The sequence below is a fragment of the Sciurus carolinensis genome, chromosome 12 (assembly GCF_902686445.1).
Source record: "Sciurus carolinensis chromosome 12, mSciCar1.2, whole genome shotgun sequence".
NCBI classification, from domain to species: domain Eukaryota; kingdom Metazoa; phylum Chordata; class Mammalia; order Rodentia; family Sciuridae; genus Sciurus; species Sciurus carolinensis.
In genome coordinates, this window is record NC_062224.1 from 96,903,504 (window position 1) to 96,913,925 (window position 10,422).

A 10,422-nucleotide genomic window follows, 5' to 3' on the forward strand; every position below is an offset into this window, starting at 1 on the left:
CACATACTATAAGTTCCTAAGTAATATTCAATAAGCAATAAACAAAATAATCCAAATTAATACTACTTGTTCTTTATCAATATATGGAATAATGAGGCCCCAAAACATTTTATTCTTCCCAAATAGGTCTACATGCAAGCATTTTAGTGCATTGTTGTTTAGTAATTTAAGAACTTTGATGAAAATTACCTTGCTGTCACAATCTTATTTAAATATGATATCATCTTTTTAAATAGGGGGTTTGACTTCTTTTTAGTTATTGACTTCTTCATATCCTAGTTCATGTCTCTAAATATATCTTAAACTTAGTAAAGTCAAAAGAACTTGAAATTCTGAACATCAAAAATATATTGAGATTACTTTTCTCCAGGAACATCTCATATTGCTCCCCCTACTTTGAAGACCATCAGAGTTTGGACCTGCTCTGCTATCCCTATAGACTCAAGTTGATTTTTAGCATGTTAAATCAGTATCTGAATATTCACTGTAAGTTTTTTTTAAAGACTAAAATAACTGTTCTGCTTTCAAATACAGGATGATCCATTTTCTCTCCCACTGTCCCTTTTTGTTGCATGTGATAATTATCTTGAAAGTAACCAGGACTAGGCACCAACTTGTATACATCATACACATCCTTTTCCCAGAAACAAAACAGAACAACAAAAACACCCTCTTGTCTTTTATGTATATTGAAAAGCTCTTCATTTATAACAGAAATAAAATAAATTAATTTGAATAAAATAATACATTTGAAACTACTTGAGAATAAAATAAGACTATTTAACATGGGAGTAACGAACTATTTATGTGGGAATACAGAAATTCAAATGGAAACAAAATAAGTTTTGGAAACCAAGTAGAAGAAACAAATTTTAAATAATAAACTTATTTAAAGATGTTAAGAGGCTACATTTAAGTCTTCCAATCACATAACAACCGAAAATAATACATTAAATAGATCCATCTTAGAGAAACTATGACAATCTTGATCTGGTGCCCAAATCATTTTATTAGAATAATAATCCTTTATCAAAATTAAGTTTTTCCTCTAGTCATACTGTGTACAATTTGAGGAACAAATGTTAAACCATCATTTAACATTAGGAACTATAGTTCAATCAGTTGAATTTTTAAAACTTGAAAGGCTACACTATGCCATACCTGTTCATTTTAACAGTAAATATTCTATTACTTTGACATTGCACTTTCTTCTCAACCTACATAAGATTTATATTTCTATCATCAGGTTTTCCAAGTCTAATAATTTCAAAAAGAAGTACAATTCAATCAATTCATAATATTTCAATATTTGGTAAATGCATCTTGGTTGTAATTTTTGTGCATCTTAGTAAAAGAATTTTTATAAACATCTTCATTTCTTTGACAGGAAAGCAAAATTAGTTATCTCAATAAACTATGAATGCCTGATGAATTAGAATATTCATGTCAAATCATTTGGTATTTAAGATATGATGGCTAAGTATGATAAGTGTTATATGCAAATGAAATTCAAACTGAGGCAAAAATCCCATACTTGAAATTACTGCAGGGTGCTGCAATCAAACCAATTAATGACTAACATAGTACTCTGTCTGGTGATTATGTGACAGTTATCACATAATAGCTATAGTACATGTTATGTGATTGATTAAAGGTCTCTGTTATACTGAACATGATCAGGGCTCTGCTCTGATGGCATAGTGAATACCAGAATTATTCCGTGTGGTAATGATCTCATCACAGGTTGCTGACTCCTCTCTCCCTGCAACAAGCATGATAATGGGCATAAAAAAACTAACAGGATTTTCTAAAGGGAAAGATTAATAAATAGGGGGGAAATGGAGTCCATAAAAAGGATGCGTAGCAATAACAGAATATAACACTCAAACTTGACAATAATACTTCAAAAATGGATACTACAGCTGGGCATAGTAGTACATGCCTATAATCCCGAAGTTCAACAGGCTGAGGCAGGAAGATTGCAAGTTCAAAACCAGCCTGAGTAACTTAGAGAGGCCTAAGCAATTTAGCAAGACCCTGTCTCAAAGTAAAAATATAAGAAGTGCTGGGATATAGCTAAGTGGTAAAGTGCCCCTGGGCTTAATCAATGATACCAAAGAAACAAACAAACATCAAAGCAGTATACTACAGAAAAATGAAATCAACATCATTTTACACAGAAGTATTAGAATACATCTCCTACATTCTTGATTTTGAAATAAAATTTTGTTTGCTTTTTTGTAATTCAGGCAGATTGTTTTCAAAATATTCATTTCAAATAATTTAAATAAGGAAAATAAGCAAAAACTCTCCTTTAGATATATCAATATACTATAAATTTTTGCATATTATATACTTGAATATGAAAATTTTTTAGTAACAAAATATTACATCTTATTTTCTACTACAGTTGGATACTCCTACCATTTTAAATTGGAAACCCAGAATAAAGAGAACTATGAATGAACTAATAGACAATGAGATTAACTAGAAAAATATGAAAACCACACTTTATAAAATTACTTAAAATGCAAAACTATGGATTCAATACCCAATACATTAAAAAACAATAATACTAAACTAAGTAGCTTTGAGAATACCTGTTATGTTGTTCAAAGATAAGATCAATAGTGCAAAAGATGTCAGTTCTAACCCAAAATAATTTTTAAGTTTACTTTCAGATAAAATCCTAAAAGAATCTTTTATTATGAATAGAACACAAAAATTTTAAGTGTGTTTGAAAAAACCAGTAGATGGTTCTGAACAAAGAAATCAACTTTAAAATAATACTAGTTTGTGGTAACTTCCATCAATAGATATAAAATGCTTAAATAGTGGGAAAAATAACACAAAAAAATAGTGATAGTGCTGAAAAGGATAGTGATATCTTTTTAAAGGGAAATGTTCATACAGATTGGGACATTTGATTTTCTACTTGGAAAAAGATTGAAATCAGATTTATGTCTTAAAATAAAAACAAAGATCAAATTAAATTCTAATGACTTAAAGAGTTAACACCATCAGTTAAAAATAGTTTGGGTGCTAACTGGGGAAATCCCCAGTCTCACAAGATTATTTTCTAGGAAATGACTGTCAACAGAAATATATAACCATTGATGCAAGTCACATATGTAATTAAATTTTCTTGTAGCTATACTTTTTTAAATATTAGAATAACAAGAGTACTACTTTTTATGTATTTAAACCAAACATTAAAGATTATAGTTTCAAATGCAATCAATATGGAATATTATTAATGAGATTACTTTATAAACATTTTTTAACCAAATATTGGAAATAAGGCATGTGTTTTATATTTACCTCCATCTTGATTTGGACTGACGACATTTAAGACCTCAGCAGTTCCACACAGCTAGTGGATACTGTTTTGACAGTAAGCTATCAGGTGCAATTCTTATTGTTTCGCCTGACCAGCCTCACTTTTGAAGTGAAGTGACTTTTTCTGGGTGTGAGACCGTTCTGTTATCCCAAATCAACATTAATACCTGCAATTTCTGCTTTCATTCATACATTTTCATTACTGTTATTACACATTTAAGCCTTTTAAGACTTCACATACCCTGCATGTGTTTAGAACCTATGAACTCCTAGGTTAGCTAGACTGTGTTGGCTTCAACTTTGTTCCCTTCCATCTTTACCTACCCACATCTCAGTTATCTAAAGATTGATAATTGACTTCTGAGTTCTGCTTTATTTTGGGTCTCTAATGATTTCTGTTTGTTACTTGTTAGCACTATGTAAAAGGACAGTTGTTTACTCTGTTGGTTTTAAGTATTTACTAGGGAGCTTTTGTTTTTTTCAAATTATGGAGTCTGCTGTACTGCTGGAAATCCATAATTCATCTTTTCCCTTTAATTTTTCTTGATACTTTTCTAATTCATCCTCCACCCAGTAACCAGAGTGAACTTTGAAAATACAATCCTTTCAAAATGCAAATTTGTACACATGCTCTATAGAATGGGTATCAAACTTCAAGTGAGCACATTATATTCTTTTATTATTGTAATCCTTGAGTATTTCCCTGTCTTACTCTTCCATTGAATTTATTTCACCCCCAAATAAACCTATCTACATAGAACTGTTTTTGGAGCAGAGATACCCACTCTTTCATGCTGCTGGACTTTTTCTTATGCAGCATCTTGCTTGTAATGCTCTCTTATTCTCTAACCTCAATTGCCTTCCAAAAATAATAGCACTAATAAAAATTCTCATTCATGAGTCAAATAAAATATCACTTCACATTTGAATTTATTCTTCATCTTCACTTTAGTAACATCCTTTTCTACTTCCATTATAACAAGGTCAAAGAGCTACTAAAGTCTTTTTGATATTTTATCATACTTAATGATTATGTAAGTATATCTTTTATTGTAAGTTCTTAGAAGGCAAAAACCATATACATGTATGTATGTATATATATATATATGATATATATGCCATATGTATATATATCTCATATTTGTATTAATAAATATGATTTTGGCAAGCATGAAATTAAAGATTTTAATACTCAAAATAATTTTGAAGTCCAATAAATGGTGATTTGGTGAAGAAATGACATGGAAAGGTGGTTCTGAATTTAAAGATTCAATAAAAATAGTTTCTAAGTATAAATATTTTAAGCTTGCACAGTCTTTATATTACAGTAAAACTTGAAATTAACATACCTAAGGGCCAACACCATAAAATAAGTTATGAATTTTTTGAAATTTGAGCATCATAATTTAATTGTTTGGCATTCAGCTGGCATCATCTTCCACAATATACTGCTGATTCCACTGCTGGAGCTCAGCACTGATCACCTGAGCTACTTCATTTTAGTATTCAGTAAAGGATGATCATTCGAACATCTATTTCAAATATAAATTTGAATGCCATTCTTTAGGAAGCCATCCATAGTGCCCTAAACAAAAATGAGGATGGGAAACAAGCAACTCGAAAGAAATTCACTTTCATAGGTTTCATATAGGAGAATCAATGTATTTAATTTTCTAATAAAACATTTCAGGTTGAACCACAGTTTCCATAATAGTTAATAAGCATTAATTCACATCTTTTTAAAGCAAGTGATTGGTATTTACTATTTTCTATTTGAGTTTCCTAGAATAAAAGACAGGCATGGTTTAACAAACACACAAGCACATTTTAATTTTTTAAAAATAAGATTTAACAACTACAAATGACTCAAGATTTTCAGACTGTCAAGCATTTATGTGATAAATATATACAGTTACAGGTGATATAAAGTATATCTTTCTTAAAAATATTTTAAATTGAAGACTAATAAAAATGTTATGCTCAAATCATTAAAGTGCAGAAAATTGTAATTGTAATATATGTGAGGTAAATTAAAAAACCTAGCAGGTGTTTTAGAGAAGTATTTCAAATTTCTTACCTCAGTTATGCCAATGAAAACCACGTGATCATTGTGCTTTAAAGAATCCAACTCTAGTGTGCTATATTGTATTGTTTTACTTATGCAGAAAAAGTCTAGTAAGAATATAATTTATAAAATATATATAAATTGAATAATGTCTACTATATAATTGGTATTTATTTTCTCTGTATCTCACAAAATTTCCAGAGTAGTCTATTATTCTTTGTGCTAAACTTACTATTTAGTAAATGATTTTTTTCTAATAAAAGTTTTCTCATCAATTTACATTACATGCAATGATTATTTTCTATTTGATGTGTACTAATACAAAATGCATTTAGTTTCACCAAGAAATGAAAATTTATGAAGCAGTAGAAAGGCCAAAAAATGATTATACAGTGATGCTCCACAAAATGAATACAAATATCATTTTGTTATTGGTTTATATGAGAGTGGGTTAACAAATGAAAACCAATGAAAAAAACATATTATAAGTTTCTACTCTCCAGGTTGTCTCAGTACCATCCATGAATATTTTTTTTCCTAATAAGGTACCATAATGAATTTTAAAACTATATATTCAGTTTAAAATTAAAACATTTTCTTGCATTTAACAATAAACTCTAATACGTATTCCTTATTTGAAATTTATTTGAACTACTTAAATTAAATTTATCTTTATAGAACATTGAAATTCTATTCATTCACTTTCCAGATTTTTTTCTTACAAGTTATTTTTTGTTCCATTTAAGTCTTTCCATTTCTATTAAGATTTGTCCAATAATGTATTCATTTATCCAATGAACATTTGCAGTATGTTTTAAAGGATATGTTAGGTACTGGATGTAGAAATAATCTGTAATGCAGTTAGTGCTTTTGAGGATCTCTGTATAGTAAAAAAAAAAAATAAGTAGGAAAATAAAAGGTGTGCTGAAGGACTTATACTCTTTTACTTTGGTATCAATAATGAAAGAATTAATGAAATTTTATTAATAAGATTTGGCCATAAATCAGAAATTCTATTCTGTGCTTTGCTTTCATCCTATTTACTTTATAAAATTAAAATGGCTACTTTGTAATTTTAATTAATCTTGTATCCAGCTTTGAATTTAGATTTTGATTGCCTGAATAGTGCCTCTAGAATACTGTCCTGTTTACTTTAATGATATTCTCAAACAAGCCATGATCAGAACACCCAGAAACAAAACAATTGAGATTTTTTTGCCCACTTTTTATAAATAAAATAGCACATTTCAGAGATTTTACTGAGACTTCTCTTATTTACAATAAAAACCAATATATTGGCTATAATAAATATCTAATTTTATGTAGAAATCTGATGCAATCCTTAAAAGTATTCCAAAACACAATTAAGTAATATCATTTTAATCAGAATGATTGATTAAATATTATATGTCAAATTTAATAACCAAATATGCAATAAAATAATAATGTATTAAATATATAAAAAAATCATAAACTTCCAGTTACAATGCTGACATATAAAGAGCGTGGAAGTCATTACTCCTTGACCAACAATAAGAAAAATCCAAACTAACTGAAAATCAAAGATTTCTACTGGAGTCATTGAACAACTGAATTTACATATCAAAACACAGTCCCAACACGGGGTATGAGGTGAGTCTGGAGAGGAAAAGTCAAAATACACATTTCTGGAACAGAAACTGCCAGAACCCTAAACTGACAGAACACTTAAGTGGTAATTTTAACAAATTGCTGAAAATTGAGTGTGGAATAGCACATCATTAAGGACCTCATGGGCCAGTGTTAACTCCTCCTGAGATTTTGTGAACTCTAATAGGTTTTCATGGTGAAGATCCAAAACTGATGGCTTTATAAGTTTGGCAGAAGATAAATCACTGTGATATATTTCCAGAGCTTTCTGCATAACAGAGATTACACTCCAGGTAAAAAAAGACTTGACCAGAACTGATCCCATCTGGAAGGAGGGATAGTTCCCTTATAATAGTCCCCTAGGCTTTCCTATTTTATACCTAGTGGGGTTTGGGATACAGGAAAGTGTAAAATTTTTGGTCACAGTTGAAGTTAAAGATCCAGTAAAAGACTAAGGTTTGACCATAAGATTATATTTTTCTTCTCTATCCCACATAGTTTACTACCAAAGCAACAGAGTTCTGGTATAATAATGATTGCAGCTGAATGAACTGCAAGGTTCAAACTCTGAGAAAGAATGTTAAGGGAAGAACAAAATGCCTGAGGGAGATAAAAACAAGTACACTAGGTTTGGGTCCTTGTCCAGCATGCAGGTGAACTCCTAAGAAGAGGAAATTAGAATAGAGAGCAAAACAAAACAAACGAAGATGGAAAAGACTTTCATCTGTAAATCAAGGAGAGAGTCCTCAAAAGAAAACTGTCTTTCCAACAATTTGATCTCAGACATCAAACTTCCAGAATTGAGAGAAATTTGTTTGGTTTGGGTACATTGTGGTAGTTTGTGTTACCACAGTTTGTGATACTGTGTTGTGTCAGCACTAAAAAGCAATAAAACTGTGAGAAAATTTCAAAAATTATATAGATAATCAGAGCAACAGTAGAGTACAAAATATGAAGTAATAGTAACCAAGAACACAACAAAAGTTAGTAACAGATACCACATCATGATCCAGAAAGTCCAGAAAATATCAAACAGGATAATTACAAAGATTTCTAGACCTAGTGCTGTATTCTCAATGTTTGTATTCCCCCTGTCCAAATTCATGTTAAAACCTAATCACCAAGGTGATGGTATTAGGATGTGGGGTCCTTAATAAGCAAATAAGATTAGTGCACTTATGAAAAGAAACAACAACAAAAAAATCCCTTAACTTTTCCATCAGGTGAGGATCAGTGAGAAGATGTCATGTATGAGCCAGGAAACTGAATATGATGGCACCTTGGACTTCTTGAGTCTCCAGAAATGCCTGAGAAATTTTGTTCTATTTTTTTTTATAATTCACATAGATATGCTATTATAATAGCCCAATTGAACTAAGACATCTAGGCATTTCATATTCATGTCTTAGAAAAAACAAAGACGAAGAGGTAACATTAAAAGAAGAAAGAGGAAAAATGGATATTAATTAATAGGGAAAAGCTCAACAATCCATTAAATATTGAACCTTATATAAATAAGAAGAAAAAGGAGTATCATACATAAAGTTTGAAAGAAAAAAGAAATCAGAATTTTATACCTTGCTAAACTATCTTCCAAGGAGCAAAAGACATTCTCAGATAACAAAAACTGAGAAAATTCATCAGTAATAAATATGCTCTGCAAAATTCTTTAAAAAATTCTTTAGGAAGAAAGAAAATCATCTAGGTCAGAAATTCAAATCTAAATTAAAAAAAAAAGTCAAAATCAATTTTTTTGTCTTTCTTATTTTTAATTGATCTAAAGAATACTGTATGTAAAAATATGATAGATAATTACAGCATATATATAATCAAAAACAGTATTTGACAGTGTGGGAGCTATTGGGTAGAAAAAAATTTGGGAAAACTCTGTACTAACATCATGCTATCTAGTGTTATTAAAAGTTGGAGTTAAGGTAGTTTAAAATGTGTATTACAGAGGCTAGAACAACCACTGAAAATATACCTCTTGTAAATAGTGTAACTAATTTGCTAACAAAGGAAATAAGACAGAATTATAAAAATTCTCAATTAAAAACAGAGAATAGAAGGTGGAAAACAGAGAATAACTGTAATGAATAATTTAAATACACTAGGTCATAAAATATCAACTACATGTTATCAAAATACATTTAAATATACAAAAATAAAATTAAAAGTAAAGGGAAAGAAAAATACAATCTGCTAGGTCTGGTGTCACTATACTAATTGCTAAACAGACAAGCAAAAAACAAGGAAAACATTAAGAGATAAAGATGAACGTTATCTAATGAAAGAAAATTAACCAAGAAAATATAACAAATATTTATTTTGTGTCTTTTGAGATACCACTATCATGGAGTTTTCTAATTTTTTTTTATTGAGTGCTTCCTTATGATCTGTCACAGCATGATGATTCTGTGCATCTTGTTTATTTTCTATCCTACTTCTAGAATCAAGCATTCCTTTAATGAGTTCTGTTTCCTATATTAAAAAATGTATTATTGAAACCAAGATCTAACATCTAGGTTTGTCATTGATACAGGGTTGTACTGCCTCCTGGGCACCCTTGGCTAAGAGTAACGACTAAATACCAGGAATGAATAAACATTAGGTAAAAACTATGTCTGAAAAAAGTATAGATTTCAACTAATCAAACTGTGTTATTTGTTAATTGTAACAAAAGTACTATAGTAATATAAGAAGTTGTTACCAGGAAAAACTGGGAGTGGGGTATTCAAGAACTCTGTCTTTCTTATAAGATCTTTCTGTAAAATTCAATATATTTCTAAAGAAATAGTATTCTCCTTGACATTCAGTATATTGTTAGTAATTTCACAAGTACAAATCATTTTCAAACAGAAACATAAATTTAATGTATCCTGAGACGTATTGTTACAACAATATTTAGTTATTCCCTTAATTTAATATTCTTTGTTTCCTTAGGTACAAAGCTTCCCAACCAAGGAGGTGTGACTCTGTGTCTGAATTTGTACCATTGAAATGGTAGGGCAAATCCAGTCACCAACTCCCAACTCACCTAGAAGATACTAGGTCTGACTTCATCCTTCCTTTTCTCCTTGACTGAGAGTAACTATGGAAGGAACAATCCTGAAAATCATATTTTAAGGAGAGCAGAGCCCCTAACTATTCTTGAAATGACTACTTGTAGAGGTTTCCAAATACCCATTGTGCATGTACCTAGGAGAGAAATAAGGTTATCTTTTGTTTGAATCATTCCACTTTGGTTCTCTTTTTTATTTTTGTTCTGCCTTCATTCAAACATAATAATGTCTTCTATGCACTACTTTTCCCTAATGTAGTTCCAGTTGAATATCTAACTACTCTAATGTATTTTCATGTTAATGAGCACAAAATTTACAGTTTATAAA